Genomic DNA, 14,887 nt, shown 5'->3' on the forward strand with positions numbered 1-14,887 from the left:
TGAAGGCAGGACTAGTTAACTGGGAGTCGAGTAATTCTATTGAAAATCAATCCATTACATTTTGATGACTGCGTTTGACTGCGTTTATTTTGCCAATGACAAATATACTAAACCATTTTTCTGCTTGATTAGACTTCTCCTTGAGCACCTAGACAGCTGAATGTACACAAAGGCAGAGCAAGAGAGGGCGTGTGTGAAGCTCTGAGGCAATAGGGTAGGAGGCTAATCAAACAGTTTAATGTCACCATTAGCAAAGCAAATCCAATCAAAATTAGACCAAACAGGGACATTCCAGTGCCCCTTCTCTGTATTGTATTGTACTGTATGTGATAAAGATTGGCAACTTCCTTTGAATGAGTAAAATATGAAATGTCTGCACATTTATCCCACTGGCTGTGGGTTAAATGGTTTTGACTTAGTCAGGAAAGCAAAACAAGGAAATGGGACATGACTGGCTGTTTGTAGTAAGGAGAGGGATTGTTGTGATGGCATACGTGTTTCAACAAAGATGAGTCAGCCAGTCAGTAAGGGCGTTTACATGTAAACGAGTAATCAGATTAGTACTCGCAGACAAGCTCTGCACACGAACCACCGATAATGGCATCAATGTTACTATAAACGGATGGCAAAGACGTGAATGTTTTGGGCACAGGTTACAATGAATGCACCTTGCCATCAGGAAGAGAATGTCATCTCCCCCTCCTATTTCTCTCTCTCATACACACATGCACAAACACCTGAGTACACATCAGGGAAATATTTCCAGTATGTATTCAATATTTATACAGAATATCTATAAGAATTGTCCATTAAAACCTCATAATAGGAGCACTGGAAAGACATTACGTTTTATACAGGAATTCTAGGCTATTTGTAAACTTTAATACAATAAATATCATATCAAGTAGTAATATAAAATATTGACATACATTAAAAAAAGTGTTGTTATCACATTTAGTCAAGTAAACTGAAAAGGCTCCTGACTCGAGAAGCCCGTAAAAAGTCCACAAAAAACGGAAGAGGCTCACAAAAGATATAATAATGATAAAAAATGTTAGTCCTCAGACCATCATCAGCGCTCTTTTTGCACCTGTTTTAGTGAATAGCTATGGTATTGGTATGACTTAATTGGACCAATAAAAGAGAGAAGCCAAAATACTTGTTTGTGATTCTGTTTTACTGTTTTGGAGGGTTGCACTTGACATACTGTACTAGGATCTAACAAATCATAATCCATGAAGCACAACTGAGTGAAACAAAACATCCTGATAAACAGCACTTACACTTATTTCTTTAGGTCCCAAATGTGGGAGACACTCCGTGGAGCGGTTTGTCCTGAGAGGAGAACAGATGGAGAGACCAAGACAGACAGAGACAAAAGACAGAACAAAACAAAATAATTAAAAACAGGCATGCTTATATTAAGTATTTATTTAGTCGACGACAGTCCTAGTAGGTACTAGGTAAAACAGCTGGAACGGACACTACAGCAGTGGTTCAACTTCTCAATGACCTTTTCTAGATCGGGGCCCACTTTAAAATCTCAAAAGTGTTGGCGGCAGCCAGTTATGTGGTCAGATGGGTGGGTTGCGAACTTGCGTGTTCATTTTAATGATCTATCAATATTCAGTCATCAATCGGTACGACAATGAAAACCTTTTCTTTTCTTTTTTTAAGATTTAAAGATTTTAAATAAAGAATCCCATGGCTGTTTTCTATTTTTGAGAGGTGGTAGACCGCTCCATAGCATGGCCGTGTGTGTATCCGTGTGGGTCTGTAGCCTGTATGTAGCCTGAGTTCCACTGAGTGACCAAAGAGGGTGCTGTTGAGTCTAGCCTGAGCATCAATTGCAATACACACACACCAGCACACACACACACACTCTCTCACTCACTCAGACACACACCTGCCACCACCGCGCACACGCACACACACACACACACACACACACACACACACACACACACACACACACACACACACACACACACACACACACACACACACACACACACACACACACACACACACACACACACACACACACACACACAACCACCGCTCAGTTCACACCGGTGTGATTTTTATTTTATTAAATGTTATATTACTATTACTTAAATGTGTTTTGCTGATTATTTGGGGGCCAACTTGCAATACCCTCATGGTGCACCAGTGGCCACAGCTTGAGAACCACTGCACTGTCAGGGTCATTGCTCTTTATTCCAGTGTAATAATTCACCTGGGGATATGAACCCCGAACAACAGGGTCACGGTGGGACAATATGGCCTGTAAGCCTACTTTATCTCTAACACACACACACAGACGTCCATAGAAACACTTACCTGTGTGTACACACACACACACACACACACACACACACACACACACACACACACACACACACACACACACACACACACACACACACACACACACACACACACACACACACACACACACACACAGTGGTTAAGTAAAGGCCCTGAGTCATGATGAATCAGAACAAATTGTGCTTCCTGAGTTCCTGAGAAACGAAATTTACCACGGCTGTTATGATTATAATTCTACACAGCAGCTAAACACAGAAACGGGGCAGGTGAATTACCCAGCTTAGGAAAAACGTTGATTGACACAGGCTCATCCACGTTACAACACACACATGGGGTTTAGGGAAGGCAGTGCCTTAAGCTAGGCCAAGTAAGGCTATAGGCTCTTTTCCACCGGCAGCGATAACGATGACGATAACGATTTAAAAAAGTGTGTTTTCAATTGAAGTGGATCGGCAGCATCCACCCAACACCGATAAAGACAACGATAGCTGACAACTACATCGTTAGGATCAACAACGATGTGGTTAAGATCACAGTGATATGGAACTGGGTCTCTGACAAACAGCTCGAGGTGCGCTCTGCGCGAGCGGCTGTTAATTAGCGCCTCTTCACATTGATGTCCGATAACTTTATCGGACATCAATGTGAAGGCATAAGTATTATCGCTGTGATATTTTATGCTATCGTGATCGTTATCGCTGCCGGTGGAAAAGGGCCTTAAGGGGGGTGGGGGCTAACATTAGACTACATTTTAATTGGCTACATTAAAGGAGAAGTTCAACCCAAAATGTCATTTTTTTCTATCGATAACTCACCCCATGGAGACTTGAGTTCAATAATATCTTTTTGTTTTTGTCGCATTCCTAAGACAATCAATTGATTATAAAAAATGTGCCCCCATTGATTGATGATGGAGATGGAGACACATCCATTTGTGTCACCTTCCGGAATCAATGGGGTGAATTTATTTTAATAAAATTATTGACTTAGGAATGTGACAAAAACAAACGAAAATAAAATGTTTTGAACATAATTCTCCATGAGGTGAGTAATCAATAGGAAAAAGTCATTTTGGGGTGAACTATTCCTTTAATATGGTTATATTAATGTAGACGTGTATCTGGAAAGCAAAATAGAAATATGCAAATATAGAACAGTAGGATATACAAAGTAAACAGCACCAAAATAACAGCACGTAAAATAAAATAAGACATAGCAAATCAAATACTTTGGTTGCATTTAAATATGGTGGCATTTTACACCACTAACAACAATCACTATGTTGATTTTGTCGACTTCCTAATGGCACAGACAGCTCCGCGTGTTATACTTTTTAGCACAAAGGGATATTTCACTTTAGGACCCAAGACAGTTTTTAAGTTGCTCAATTCAGTAGATATTTGATATTCATCAGACACGCCCCCTTCCTATACAAAACCATTGTAACTTCAAACTCCATTTTAATCATGCAAGATTAATTGAAAACACGTCTTTGCCTCCTTGATTCTGGTAATTGAAACAACACGGCCCCCTCACGTATTAGGAGGACAGTAAGAATCACCAGAACCAAGCACAGGTGATTTCAATGAATCTATCATGGTTCAAATAGAGTTTGAAGTTACAATGGGTTTGTATAGGAAGGCGGCGTGTCTGATAAAATGAATATAAAATATCTAAATACTGAATCAAGCAACTTAAAAACTGTCCGGGATGCTTCCAAAAGCCTGAGTAGACGATAAAATGACCCATATTTTTTTTAAGTGAAATATTCCTTTACAATGTAGGCATTTAGCAGACGCTTTTAATCTGAAGCGACTTCCAATAAGCAGGTAATACATCAATACAATATATAATGAGCAAGATAATATGTGAGTACATCAACAACAATACAACAATTCCACAGTAATATCAATCTAGAAAAACCATAACATAGGTAGATCACGCACCAAAGAAAACAACTTTTCTAAAACCTAAAAATGCTATCTAGCTTCATGTATGGTCATCGAGGGAAGGGGAGTGTTTCAGTAAGTGCTATAGGTTTACGTAGAGTCTGAAGAGTTGAGTCTTCAGTCCACTGCGGAAGCTAGAGAGTGAGACTGTAGTTCTAGAAGTGTGACAGGGAGTTTATTCCACAGTTTGGGGGCCAGTGTGGATTTTTGTCCTGGGGGTTTTAGCGAGGGTTCTGTCAGCATCCCTGTGTTGGCTGATCTGAGTGAACGGGTGGGGTTGTTCCTTTAACATGGAATTTGTTGTCGACAACGACAACAGTAGCACGCACAGACTCTGAGTTCAATGCGTCTTTTAGCAATATTATGCTAAAATGACACAGGCCTATCACTGCAGTATGACATCAAGACCATATCGTCACGTTTTAATATTGCGATATATTGGACCCCTAATAATTTAAATGTGTGTGTGAGTGTGTGCGGCTGTGCGCACTGTGCCCATGCATGCATGTGTTTGTGTGTGTGTTTTCTCTCTTCTAGGGGGAAATATGCTGAGTGGAACCTGGTTTAGATTCTGAACTGAAAATCTACTTCTCCAAGACTAAGCCTCCGTCTGACAGTTGGGTGTGCTAAAAACACAATATATAGCAGCCTACTCAACATGCTGTGACTAGCATCCAAACAAATTGCTATGGCTGTAGTAGCCTATGTCATTTGTGAGAAGCAGACACAAGCAGAAACAAAGTCTGGGATTTCTCCACCACTACATAATATTCAATGCATAAGATACAACACTGCCGTCCAAGCCAGAAAGGGCACCCCAGGGGACCTGATTTTAGCGGGAGTGTGTGGGGCAGTTATGTGAAAACAGAGAACCGGTCACCACCCCCATCTCAGTCTGTCCCACCCAGCCCTGGTCATTTGAGCTGGTCTGACACACAGCAGAGTGGTATCCCCACCACCACTGGTGAAACATGCTGCTTCAAGTGTTGCATAAGCCTCCCCATGACCTGATAGAAGTAGAGGGAGAGAGCACATGGATACATATAGTGCAGCTTAAGGCCCAGGCTATTGGGTCACTCCAGGAAGGCTGAGCAATTGTTCACTTAATTATGGCTTTTTTTTCCACTGCATAGTCCTACTGCCTCAACTCTTGCAATTTCTACTTGTTTGGTTTTATAGTATCAGGTACTTTGTTTTATATGTAGCTGTGGCAAAACCAAAAGGAGACAAGACACTTGACACCACACGCATTGCTGGTGTGTAGAAGTGATACTGGGAAGAACTTAAAAGCGAGTGACATGTCTAGAGGGAAACGCCTGACTGTGTACAATGTACATCATCATCATCAACATGACATCAGCAATCCCTTTATCTCAATATTTACATAATGAGTCATATGGTAGTGTTTACTGCACTGGGTACTGAGTGAGAATACAGGTGAATTTATTTGGCACCGGGCACTGAAGCAAAAACTCAAATCCCCATAATCCATCGGGAGAAAACAGAATCAGTAAGTGTAATCCACTGTTGGAAGCAACGGAATGTGAAAGGTGAAAGAAAAGGCAAATCGCTGTTCGTCCAAATGTAATCGGATTACTTCCGGGACCAGTGGTGCATACATGGAGTGAAACACAGAAAAACCCCGTCAGAAGCTACCAAATTAATTAATTTAATTTAGGGCTGGGACTTAAACTGATTAATTGCGATTAATTAATTACAGAAAATGAACGGGATAAAAAAAATCACACCTTGTGAACTGAGTGGTGGTCAAATAAAAATAGTCAAATAAAAAGAGTCAAATACATGGATTGCAAGGTTGCTCATGCTCAACAGTGGCGGGAGACAGACGGACGGACGGACGGACGGACGGACGGACGCATTGTGAGCTTTCTTTGAGGAATCCACTGATTTACACTCACTAGCAAACTTGTTCTAATGTGCAGTGCATGCAGCGTGCCTGCTTGTTACCCTTAATGTGAATATTAAGCCACACTGTGGCTTGTGAAAGTGTTTAAATAGTAGGCTATGTTAGATTATTAAATCATAAAAATAATAACGTGCGCTGCAAGTTTCTGCGCCTGGAAAATAGCAGATCTACAAGCTCACAACGGGTCGCGGATGCGAGGCGTTGTGAGCTTGTAGATCAGCCACATTTTGTCACGGAACACGCCGTGATGAAGAAGTATAAGCCAGGATTTACTTGGGTGATGTGATGTGTGTTGAACGGACGGACGGACGGACGGACGGACGAGGCTGCAGTGCAGAGTGCACACAACAGCGCCGAAAAATAAACATCCAATGCAAGGTAAAGTAGTGGAACACAATTGCAGGGAGCTCCATTCAGCGGCACGCCACTTCCAATGAAACCACAACATTGCGTTTACCTCAGCGTGGGACTTTTCTCCATGCTCAGAGTTATGTCTCCGGCTGCAACATTAGCGCGAGCAGCCACACACACACACGTTGTGCGTGCTGTTGCAGCCACCCAGTCGCGGACATTTGTGTGTGTGTGTGTGTGTGTGTGTGTGTGTGTGTGTGTGTGTGTGTGTGTGTGTGTGTGTGTGAGAGAGAGAGAGAGAGTGTCGAGTCTGCCTGCTCAATAGCGCCCCTCCTTTAACGTGTGTGTGTGTGTGTGTTTGTGGTCTGTGTGTGGTCAGGAGAGGTATGGCAGGCGACAGACATACACGGCCAGCCAGCCAGCCAGCCAGTAACATCGTGAAAGCGAATTACAGGAGTGGTGAGACCACCACTCAAAAATGAACGCATTTTAATCGCACTTAGTTTTTGTACCACAGAACCTTCAGTTTCGGGCATACCGATCATAGCGATGCACCAACCAAGAAGAGACAAACGCAAAGGGAGAAGTAGTCGATCAGAGCGCTTTACTTGGCCCAGTGGATGCGGAATTTAGATTTTAAAAACTCAACTACAAAATGTGTTTTACTTCAAATATTAATATGCGATTAAAATGCGATTAATTGCGCTTAATTAATTACAAAGCCTGCAATTAATTCGATTAATTGTTTTAATCGCATCCCAGCCCTAATTTAATTATATACCTGGTAACCACTGTGTTAAGATAAGCTTTTTGGTCACAGCTATATTATACTTCCTGGTTAGGTCATCAGGTCAAAATGTGTCATTAGCCTTATGGTCTGCAGCATATTCCCAGATGAGTGTACAACAATGTCATTAGATGAGTCAAATGTTAAACTATATGAACCCATATACACACGGGGAAAAGTGCTGACTACTCAAAGTACCTTCTGTGGTTTCTGGTTAAGGTGCTTCTGTTATGTCAGACAGCACATGCCAGCATATCGTATATACCGGTAGCTTAAATATAGACCACAAGTCGTTCAGGGACACTGGGACAAATGTACATGACTGACCAATATCTTTATAATGAATTACAGCTCCATACCTGTAACAGAGTTCAATGACACGACCAATTGGACACCATGTAACAAGGCTAGTACAGCTGTTAGGCTTAGGTAGGTTTCTCTCTTTAGGTGAGACCAGGAGTCTAACCCAGTGGTTCTCAAACTTTTTTGGGCTTCAGTACCCTTTTTTCCTGATTGCTGAATCCAAGTACCCCCTTTAATCAACAACAACTTATTGACTAGAAAATGCTGACATCAAAAGTCCAGTTTTTATGTCAATATGTTGAAAATAAAAGGAAGTAGTCTGTTTTCTATTCAGCAACAGTAAATAATTCTTACAGCACGTTCACGTCTGTCAATGTTCTATCATTAAAAATAACAGTAATTTTCTCTCAAGTACCCCCTGTAGTACCTCTGCGTACCCCTAGGGGTACACATACCCCCATTTGAGAAACACTGCTCTTACCTAGCCTTACCGACTCACCGATTAAGACGCATTCTGCCGAGACTTTCGCATTGTGACATTGGGGCGACGGCAGGAAGCGTCTTACAGCTTTTGTCATACACTACCACTGCAGGCTCGACCAAATCTCATCTAGTTGCTCGACACATGCACCAATGAAAAATATAAGACTACGCAGGAGTTCTCATATCGCTTACCGACTCTGGCGGTAACTTTTCACAATGTAATAGTCCGTTGTTTTCAATAAAAATGCTTTTTACCGAGTCTATGTCCGAGTGCCTTTTCTCTCCGCTCTGTTTTTCGAGGTTTTTCCTGCATTTCTTCTTTGAAAACAATGTTGTTGCAGCTGCGCAACAGCGCCCCTTTGGTGGTCGGGAGGTACTATTGCTCAATTCAAATGAGCAATAGTACCTCCCGGCCACCAAAGGGGCGCTGTTGCGCAGCTGCAACAACATTGTTTTCAAAGAAGAAATGCAGGAAAAACAGAGCGGAGAGAAAAGGCACTCGGACATAGACTTGGTAAAAAGCATTTTTATTGAAAACAACGGACTATTACATTGTGAAAAGTTACCGCCAGAGTCGGTAAGCGATATGAGAACTCCTGCGTAGTCTTATATTTTTCATTGGTGCATGTGTCGAGCAACTAGATGAGATTTGGTCGAGCCTGCAGTGGTAGTGTATGACAAAGCTGTAAGACGCTTCCTGCCGTCGCCCCAATGTCACAATGCGAAAGTCTCGGCAGAATGCGTCTTAATGTAAGGCTAGCTCTTACCTACCACACAGAGATGAAATGACAAACATGCCCAGTCTGTGGCAAACAGACTGGGTCTACTCTGTAGTCTCATATTTACATGGCCAACATTTTTTAAAACAATAAGTTGGTTCATCAGTGACACAAAAAAGTAATGCCAATAATGTGTAGTAACTTCTAAATCAAATGCAACCAGTTTCTGATGGTGGTAACAATATAGTTTCAGGCAGTGTCGCATAGTGACACTGCGTCTCAACAGCACAGCCTGTTCCCCGCTTCGTCCATGTGCCCCTAGTGTGCCAACATTCAGCAACGGCCTGTCAAAACCCATGCATGCCCACACTTTGGGTTTTCAAGTTTCATAACAGAAAACTCACTAGCACCAAGTGTCACTATACAGCACTATATATTTTAGATTAAAAAAGGAAGAGAAAAAAAGAAAAAAAGAAAAGACAGAAAAAAACATTGGCAGCACAGCTGAGGAACACCATGCAGGAACACCTGCCTTGTGTTTGCACTTGGACTATTTGTTTTCTTCTTTCACTCTGGCTAAAGCCATCTTTGGGCCAAAAATAATATTCACTCAGATTGTTGACTGAGAATTGATATAGACAATGCTTGCCTGTCATAATGGTAATACGGATACCTATTACTGTAACATCTCAACTTCTTAACCTCTTAAGCCCCAGGGGGGTCCAGGGGAAAAATTCGCCTAAAATGTATGCCCAAATTGGAACAGTTTTGGACACAAAACTACAATGATTGTGGCTAATTTTGTCCCACCAAATGTCAGCCCCTGAAAATTCACAAATGCAGTGTAAAACATCACATTTCTCTTACCAAATTGTCCTGCTGTGATCATTTACCTAGGAAAAGATGATTGAAAAAGACCTCCGCTTATGGAAATGTTGCCTTCTGAATAGTGAATGAGCCTCAAGACCTCATTGAAAACATATATAGTGAACTAGCCCTTACCCGTTCAAAGATATGAGCTCTGAAATGATGTGCAGTGTGTGGGTTATGGGATGTGCACTGTGCACACAGTATATGAGGGATGGAAAGTAACTTTAACTGGTGCTTACATGATAATATGTAGGAGCGTCAATGTAAGAAATACCCGTTTCGTTTAATGGCTACAGAGATACTGTGTACCGGGCCGATCTGCATGATTTTTGGACAACATCTGTAACAGGGGGGGCCAGTCACAATCCCCCCCCCCCCCCCCCCCGCCCCTGCCCCCCCGCATGCGCGCACACACACACACACACACACACACACACACACACACACACACACACACACACACACACAGAGATGGTTAAACATGTTGCCTCATGCTAGATGCAGAATAGATAAGCCTCATGCTAGATGCAGAATAGATAGTAGATACATAAAAATGCTAATATACAGCAAACGATTTGTGAAAGTGACAAACGGGCTTCACAGTTATGTTAGGTGTGTTCATATGCTAATGGTGATGCGATTTCAGATCAATTGCTCCAGCCACTGAGGAGAAACGCTGTTTCAGACAGAGATTTTTGGAAAATTGCTAATATACAGCAAACGATTTGTGAAAGTGACAAACGGGCTTCACAGTTATGTTAGGTGTGTTCATATGCTAATGGTGATGCGATTTCAGATCAATTGCTCCAGCCACTGAGGAGAAACGCTGTTTCAGACAGACAGATTTTTGGAAAATTATATGTTTGATAGAGAAATTGTTCACCAAGGTGTTATCAATAATAGGCAAAACTGTATGAAAAAATTCCAAACTCTACAGATGTTTTAGTGAGAGTAGTACTGTAATATTAGTAATGTTAAAGTATAGGGTGAAAAATAATAAAAACGAGTAACAATAAGTTGTAATAATACTGTAATATGAGTAATGTATGGATGAAAAGTACAATGGCAGCTGATTACTATGCTGTAGGCCCACTGTAACAATAATCAACAAAGAAATTGTATTTTAGTTTGATTTGGTCTATATTGATTTATTGACATTTATTGATAGCTGTTCAGAGGTCAACACCTTTGGGGTTCAAGAGGTTAAGGCTTATGTGGAATCAGAATCCACTTGGCGCCAAGGTGCTGAGCCTTGTTAACTCATTCGTAGTTTACGGCCGTAAAGCCCGTTAATTTCTCTATGTCTTTCACTGCCGGCTTCTCCTACCTGTTAACGTGGGCGCTCGTCCAGTTCCCATCGTGCGTGATCGGACACTGCTATGCATCGTGTGTTCGCGTATTCCATCAGCTTCTCAAATCCGTTGAAACTTTTTCAATTGATCAATAAGTTCTCCATCTGTAAGCCGCGGAGTTCAGACAGAAAGTTAACGGGCCAAAATAGAGGACGGACTTCCGCTTCCGGTTCAGGGACTCCAATGTTAAAGTTGTCCGCTCAATAATGTGTCCGTGTAGAAACCGATCACGGAGCATTAGTTCCGGCCTATTTTAGTTCGGTTCGATAAAAAAATGTTTTTTAATTAATTTTTATTACATTTACGGGTTCTACGGGCATGGCAGAGAAGGGGTACAAAGGGGTATTTTGATGGCAGAGTTTGAGTTAAAGGCATCTAACCAAAAACAAACATATCACTGACTGACACTGGATTTTGTTTGATAATAACTGAGTCAAATGGGCAATGACAACGATACCAACTCCACTGGTTACTGGCTAGCTAACCGAGTTGAGTCAGATAGATTACTTCTGAATTGTAGTCAGTAACAGATTTTCTCTTTTTTTATCATAATCCCTTGGACTACAACACATTTTTTAATCTAATCTGATTTACTTTTGGACAACTTAAAAATCCAACTTTGAAAAGACTGCACCTTGATGCCGTCAAAGATTATGACTTCCACAAAATGCTAATTTTCCCCTCTTTATTAATCTCAACATTTCATGAGCTTGTTGCAGTCTCTTCCTGCTTCTTTAGAGTAAAATGTGGGGATCAGCTTTCCAAATAGGCATTTATTTTCAAGAGCGATGGCAAGTGGCTTCAAGTCCTCAGCATATTCTTTCAATAAGGAAATCTCATGGGAAAGCAACTCCAGGCGGTCGGTCACAGCCCCAGTTGTGCATCACTCAGAATAGATCTTCCTGTATGAAAATTTGCTTCACAATACAAGGTGGGGCGAGAGTCAGGCTTTATATCTTGCCTCCTGACCGGCCATTTGTTTGACAATAGCAGACAGGCTGATGGTGTTGTGTGTAAATAACTGTCTATTGTCCTGGTGTTAACATCCCAACTAGGAATGCTCAGCATGTGTGTGTGTGTGTGTGTGTGTGTGTGTGTGTGTGTGTGTGTGTGTGTGTGTGTGTGTGTGTGTGTGTGTGTGTGTTGGGGGTGGGGAGCAGAAGATGAGGATGAGGATGAGGTTATGGGTTGAGATGTACCGGTAATACAAAATACTATCAAGCACCCATGAAAAATAAAACTGATCTAATCAATCAGTAGTTAACGAATGTGATCTGGACTGATTGGTTAATTATTTTTCGTCATAATAACGTAATCCCGATTACATGTAGTCAGTTACCAACCCATGCTAGCTAACCTCTTAGCATTGCCGAGACGTCGGTTTCCGTCCATCATCGATTAAGCGTGCGCGGCTTTAGCTACATGCCACATGGGCGTGTCTGTCTGTCTATCTATCTGTTTATGTTCGTCTAGCCAGGCATGCACACGACATATGCACAAGCAAAGCAACACCCGGAACATATGCTCGCTGTCAAATGCTTTGGGTTTGTGACAAGCAAACATCTGGTTGAGAGGACTGCTGAGGTGTGATGCGCTGCCTGCGCCACGATGCCGTTCACTTCCTCAGGCCCGATGGTGAGAAACCACGTGGTTTGCCGTGCAGCCGGCTTTTTTACGCCACACCTCACATAAACGGTGGCTATTATGACAACTCCTCGTGATGATGTGACAAACGAGCAGAAACGAGCAGAAACAAACGACAGGCAATCCCACCCGCTGCTGACATTGCGTGAATAAATGAACGGAACACAAGACGATCGTGAGGGAGGTGGCTGGCTAGCCTCGTATGATCCCACTCGTACAGTAGCAGCATTCACCGGCTAACTACATCATGATCTCTCGCTGCCGGGTGCTGGCTGTCAACAGCCGCGGCCAGACAATCTGATCACTGTAACCGATAATAATGTCCATGATGAGCAAACATCATATAATAGGATCCTAAGGTTAGCAGATTCTCATCCAGGTCTCCCATGACAGCTCACCTAGCTTGAGTCACTGTTTGTGATGCAGTGCGGTGCAGTAGTAGCAGCAGCATCATCATCAGTGCAACGTGAGCTGACATGATCAGCACTGTAGCAAGTCAGCATGCCGTATACATTGTCGCCCAACGTAGGCCTCATTAACACCTGCTACCCGTGACAACAACACAGCGACCATTAGAGCCCATCAAGGCCCAACCGAGGCTGTCACAGGCTCAGCCGCCTGTCGGATTCAAAGCCTCCTTCTCTGTCTCTTACAACACATTTCCAACAGCCAGTGGCACAGTCTCTCATCCACTGCTTTACTTTGTTGCTTAGGATACATTAACACACACCAGCCTGTCAGAGCATGCTTGCTTTACCTTCTATTGATTTACTCCCATCATCAACACATCATTAAAACATCAGCTCTTAACGAGCTCATCATCAACACACAACAACCAACACACACAGCTTCCATCTTTGCCGGCAGGATCGAATAATTGTTTCACGTTGGTTGCCATCACATGCTTTTTACCCCCTAGACAAACTATCAAGCCACGATGTTCACAACTACAAGAATACAATCAATAGCAAACAGCACAGTGTACGTTATTAAAACACAACCCCAGTCACTTTCTCAGCTGGCTTGCAATGTTATTAGCTAAGCATGTTAGCACGTATAAACTAGCCAACGGTTGATTATTTATTATGAATATGAGTAGAAATAGAAATGACGTTGTCTGACATTCCTACACAACTATATCGTGCAGACAACAAAAAGCCAGTCCCAATACCAACATATAAAATGTTTCCCCCCTGGGGAACGACAACTAAAATATCAAAGTTTTAACGTCCCTCTGTTGTTGCTAACGTTAGCTCCTTAGCTCGCTAGCTGGGGCTGGCTGAAGTAAAGAAAGAACACCCACGTCGTCTTTAGCATGAAGCTAACTGGAGGCAGCTAGCTAATCCCCCCCTGAAAACAGCAGGAGGACCAGTCAGCAGATAATAACACACACATTACTATCTTCACGTTAAAGTAGAGCACACACAGCGGGACAGGCTGTCAGTCTGAGTGTTCTGTGAAACCCCGGGCTGTCTCTCGTTACACGAACATGTTGTTTTTATAAATAAAGATGATAAAGTGAAGAGACCGCGGTGTTTTACCTTTTCTCTCCTTGAGTCCGCAGAGCCGGACGGACGGAACATCAGTCCGGAAGCCGGTACCAGAGCTAGTTCCGGCGAGGTCCCCGTCACGTGACGGAGTCCCTCCGTGGACCTCTCCGTATGACGGTGTCGCGCGTTCGATGGAGCAAATAAACTATATTTTTAATAATTCAAAAACATAATTTTTTATTTTTGTTCATCTTTTTTGAGCTACAGTGGTATTTATTGCACTTGTGTTTCTTTAACTATTGGATAGGTATCTCTCTCTCTCTCTCTCTCTCTCTCTCTCTCTCTCTCTCTCTCTATAATATGATTAATTGATTGGTACAGTTTCATGACAATACAGTTCAATGGTCAACTAAAAGGCTACGCCCAAGAAATATGTCTTGTTTCAATTGAGATCCATTTTTTTATTAACACTATAATGACAGAAAGATACAGATGTATTTGCTGCATTATAGTCTTTAATTTATATACATATGTATATATATTTATATAAATATATATAAATATGGGTAAATAAAAAATAATATATATATATATATATATATATATATAACATTAGATGTAATTTCCTGTGTTCTCGTGAATTTTGGGAGTTTGATACCAAATCCAGGAGAAATCCAGGAT

The 14,887-nt window shown here is 42.0% G+C and overlaps 1 protein-coding gene across 3 annotated transcripts in view; it reads right to left on the reverse strand.

Moving 5' to 3' along the window:
* Positions 1–14,301, reverse strand: part of LOC308289903 (eukaryotic translation initiation factor 4 gamma 1-like) — a 66,813-nt gene extending 52,512 nt beyond the window's left edge. For all 3 annotated transcript variants that reach the window (XM_080731675.1, XM_080731674.1, XM_080731673.1), the window contains exons 1-2: positions 14,258–14,301; positions 1,284–1,335 (exon numbers count right to left, since the gene is read on the reverse strand). The gene's annotated coding sequence lies outside the window, so the exon portion shown is untranslated. The remainder of the gene's footprint in view (positions 1–1,283; positions 1,336–14,257) is intronic.
* Between the last annotated feature and the right edge of the window lie 586 nt (positions 14,302–14,887).

Source organism: Nannobrachium achirus (assembly GCF_963921795.1).
Source record: "Nannobrachium achirus genome assembly, chromosome: 8".
Taxonomy (NCBI): Eukaryota; Metazoa; Chordata; class Actinopteri; order Myctophiformes; family Myctophidae; genus Nannobrachium; species Nannobrachium achirus.